Source organism: Helianthus annuus, chromosome 11, assembly GCF_002127325.2.
Source record: "Helianthus annuus cultivar XRQ/B chromosome 11, HanXRQr2.0-SUNRISE, whole genome shotgun sequence".
NCBI classification, from domain to species: Eukaryota; Viridiplantae; Streptophyta; class Magnoliopsida; order Asterales; family Asteraceae; genus Helianthus; species Helianthus annuus.
In genome coordinates, this window is record NC_035443.2 from 8535239 (window position 1) to 8540101 (window position 4863).

Sequence of the window (4863 nt, forward strand, 5' to 3'; positions counted from 1 at the left end):
AAACAGTGCATGGGAGTAGTTAAAATCTTTGTTTGTCAAAATTGCATACCCCAATGACTGAATTTTCAACGGTATTTCATTAAAATAAGTAGTTTTATTTGAGAGACAAATTAAGAGAGTATGGAACAGGAATTTCATTGGTGGTGGAAAATTACCTTTAAACATAGTTGCCTTATTCAACTGTCCATCATATCCCCTCTGATGCGGGCCCAAGTGTGGAGGAACGGGCTATTTTGTATTTGGAGGCCCAAGACCGCGTAACAAAAGGGGCCTCACTAAAATGGCTCTAACTTGGGCTACGGTACATCCGAAACCGTACAAGCTTCAATGGCTTAAAAAGGGAGGTGAAGTGACGGTATCTAAAAGGGCACTTGTTTCTATTTCTGTTGGGTCAACGTACAAAGATGATGTTGTGTGTGATGTGGTCCCTATGGACGCGTGTCACTTATTGTTGGGTAGACCTTGGGAATATGAACGTAATATTGAGCATAACGGGCGGTCCAATACTTATAGTTTTCTGTTTGGTGGTGTGAAGATCACTCTTGTCCCTAGCAAGCCTAAACAGTTAGCCACAAAACAGTCGGGTAATTTGTTGACCATCAGCCAGTTTCAAGATGAATTGGAGGACACAGACAGTGTTTTTGTTTTGATAGGGAAGGCAGTGCCCGAGGAAGTCGAATTTCCTGAAGCTATGGTTCCTTTGCTTGAGGAATTTTCTGATGTGTTTCCGGTTGAGTTGCCTGATGGATTACCGCCTTTACGTGACATCCAACATCATATTGATTTGGAGCCTGGGTCACAGTTACCCAATAGACCACATTACAGGATGAGCCCTGCTGAGCATGAAGAGTTGCGAAGACAGGTTGAGGAGTTGATTTCTAAGGGTCACGTTCGTGAAAGTATGAGCCCTTGTGCTGTTCCGGCTTTATTGACTCCAAAAAAAGATGGCACTTGGCGTATGTGTGTTGATAGTCGAGCAATCAACAAGATTACTGTGAGGTACAGGTTTCCTATTCCTCGACTTGATGATTTGCTTGATCAACTTAGTGGTGCTAGTATTTTTACGAAGTTAGATTTGAAGAGTGGTTATTACCAGATTCGTCTTAGACCGGGTGACGAGTGGAAGACTGCCTTCAAGACTCGTGAAGGATTGTATGAGTGGTTGGTGATGCCATTTGGTTTATCAAACGCACCAAGTACTTTTATGTGTGTGATGAATCAGTTGCTTAGGCCTTTTATTGGGAAGTTCGTGGTTGTGTATTTTGATGACATTCTCATTTATAGTGCTTCTTTCAGCGACCATGTTGTGCATGTGAGGCAGGTTTTGGCCTTACTTCGCAAGGACCGTTTTTATGCAGCCACCAAGAAGTGTGTGTTCATGACCCCTAAAGTGTTATTCTTGGGGTATGTTATTTCTGGTGATGGGATACAGGTTGATGAATCCAAAGTGGCGGCTGTTCAGAATTGGCCAACTCCTACTACCATTACTGAAGTTCGTAGTTTCCATGGGCTTGCTTCTTTTTACAGAAGGTTTATTCCACACTTCAGTTCTATTATGGCCCCAGTGACAGATTGTATGAAGGGGAAGACGTTCGTATGGACGGATGAGGCAGAGTTGGCTTTTCAAGTTGTGAAAGAGAAGCTCACTACAGCTCCAATTCTGGTATTGCCTAATTTTTCTCAAGTTTTTGAACTTCATACTGATGCCTCAAAGGTTGGAATTGGTGGGGTTCTTAGTCAGGGTGGTCGACCTGTTGCTTATTTTAGTGAGAAGTTAACTGGGCCTAAGTTGAGGTACAGTACTTATGACCTAGAGTTTTATGCAGTGGTCCAAGCTGTAAAGCATTGGCGTCATTACTTGTTTCAAAAGGAGTTTGTTTTATTCACTGATCATGATTCCCTAAGGCATATTCGTACTCAAGACAAGGTATCTCACAAGCATGGGCGATGGTTGGCCTTTCTTGAGAAGTTTACTTTTGTGGTCAAACACAAGACTGGTGTTTCAAATAGGGTTGCTGATGCCTTAAGCAGGAGGAGTAATCTGCTTGTATCTATGAGGGTTGATGTGCCGGGTTTGGAGGTCATTCGTGAGCAGTTAGCCATTGACCCTTATTTCTCAGTTATTTTGCAGGATGTGGAAACTGGGCAAAAGTCAGACTTTCTTTTGCATGAAGGTTTTCTGTTCAAGGGGAATCAACTATGTATTCTTGATTCTAGTCTTCGCTTAAAGATTATTAAGGAGTTACATGGTGAAGGGCATGTTGGTCGAGATCGTACTTTACAATTGGTTCAAGCTTCTTATTATTGGCCAACTATGAGAAAAGAGGTGGATCGTTATGTGAAGAGGTGTCGTATTTGTCAGGTTTCCAAGGGCACGGCTACCAATGCGGGTCTCTGTATGCCTTTGCCAATCCCTTCACAACCATGGGTTGATATTAGTATGGATTTCGTGTTGGGGTTACCTCGTACTCAGAGAGGTAATGATTCCATATTTGTTGTGGTGGATCGGTTTTCTAAGATGGTACATATTATTCCCTGCAAGAAGACGACTGATGCTGTTAATGTAGCCCAACTATTTTTTCGTGATGTGTATCGTTTGCATGGGCTACCTTCTTCAATTGTGTCTGATCGGGATACCCGATTTCTGAGTCATTTTTGGCGTAGCCTGTGGAAGATGGTGAATACTCAACTCAACTTCAGTAGTGCTTATCACCCACAAACTGATGGGCAAACTGAAGTTGTTAATCGGTCACTTGGGAATTTGCTGAGGTGTTTGGTTGGTGATCATGTAAAGGCATGGGATCAAAAATTGTGTCAAGCTGAGTTTGCTCATAATCATGCTGTTAATCGGAGCACTGGATATAGCCCATTTCAGGTAGTTTATTCATCTCAGCCTCGGGGACCACTTGATTTGATGTCTCTTCCTGTTTCTGGATCTGTTCCAAAGAAAGTTCAGGATTTTGTGGAGGGTTTACATGAACTTCATAATGTTGTGTATGATCATTTGACCCGAGCTAATCTGAAGTATAAGCAAGCTGCTGATCAGAAGCGTAGGCATGTTGAGTTCGAGGAAGGTGATTTTGTTTGGGCTGTTTTGACTAAAGATCGTTTCACAGTTGGGGAATACAACAAGTTATCAGCAAAGAAGATTGGCCCAATTGAAATCGTGGAGAAGATCAATCCGAATGCATATCGTCTAAAGCTGCCTAGTCACATTCGTTGTTCTGATGTGTTTAACGTGAAGCATCTGTTGCCTTATTATGGAGATTCTTCTGATGATGAACCTGTTGGTAATTCGAGGGCGAATTTTGTCTATCCAGGGGGGAATGATGCGGGCCCAAGTGTGGAGGAACGGGCTATTTTGTATTTGGAGGCCCAAGACCGCGTAACAAAAGGGGCCTCACTAAAATGGCTCTAACTTGGGCTCCGGGCCGAAAAAACGCTTATTTCTATTAGTTTTTTCCATTTTTATGTTTTTTCAAGTATTTTGGGCATTTTGTTTTCGGGTTTGTGTTTGGCCCGTTGTCTTTTTTAGGCCCATTTCGAATTTCTATCTCTATTTATGTATTGCCCTAGTCATTTGAACAATCAGAATTGAATTTTGAGAAAACAGTTTTTTCACTTCAAATTCCGTGGCCTTTGGGGTTACAATTTGGGGGTTGGGGAAGAACTACACGGGTATTCGTAGAATCAACGTGTAATCTTCATTTATCGTACCACGCACTACATCACCCTCTCAATCAAGTCTGTTTGAATCTCATTTTTCGGGAAAGATGACTTACCTGCCAAGTCGTTTACCCCAAATATTGTTGATATGGTAGTGGGGGTAATAGCAACCGATTCACCTCCGACTTTTGAAGTTATACTTACCGCCACATTGTTTTGTTCTTCAATATTCGCATTGTCCAGAAATCGCGGAGCGTCTCTTGGTAAATGGGTGCGTCGGCGGTAAGAATGGCCTTATATTTTAATGATGTAAGAACATCAATCATTGAATGATAGAGAGTATTGTTCTCGGTTTTCCCAAAAATAGCCAGGTAGTTATGCTGCTTTTTCATCATCAGAGCCATGATCGGAATTGAAAGTTGCGAGAGGTTGACGAAGAAGTGTTGGAGAAGAAGGTGGAAACCGCTTTGATGAATTTCAAATTCGAGACGAAAGTAAAACCTCTGTTTGGGGATGAAACAGGGTTTTATAAAGTGAAAAAGTGAATGCTGACGTGTCAGAAGTTACAAAGATCTGATGGCTAACATCTGTCCACATCAGAACCTCTGCTCTGATAATGGATGACAGTTGTTTGAAAACCACTGTTGGGGAACAACAGATGTTAGGCAACAATAGTAACTCGGCAGTCCTTAGATTAAACAGAACCTATGAGAAAAGACAATACCCTTCAGCAGTGTTTGGAAACCACTGTTGGGTAACAACAAATTTTAGGCAACAATAGTAAGTCAGCAGTTCTTAGTCAAACACAGGTTTGGAAAACAGTTGTTTTCAACAGACTTTTAATATAAACAAATAAATTGATATTAAATATAAGCAGCCATTTAATGCAAAACATTTAAAAAATAAATTTTCATGGGAAAACTATAAAATTAGATATCAAGAAACCAAAAGGACAAATTTTAAACCTCTGCCATAAAAAAAATTTTAAAAAAAAAAAACTCTTCATTTAAACACCAACAATACTCTACATGGCAAACAGAGGCTTTTACCACTTCATCGGACACAAATTTTGTAAACAGTGGTAAATCAACAGTCGATAGGATAAACAGAACTTATTAAAACAGACAATACCTTTCAGCAGTGGATGAATTTTTATCCATACAGAAGTTGATTCAAAACATCAACAATATGTAACAC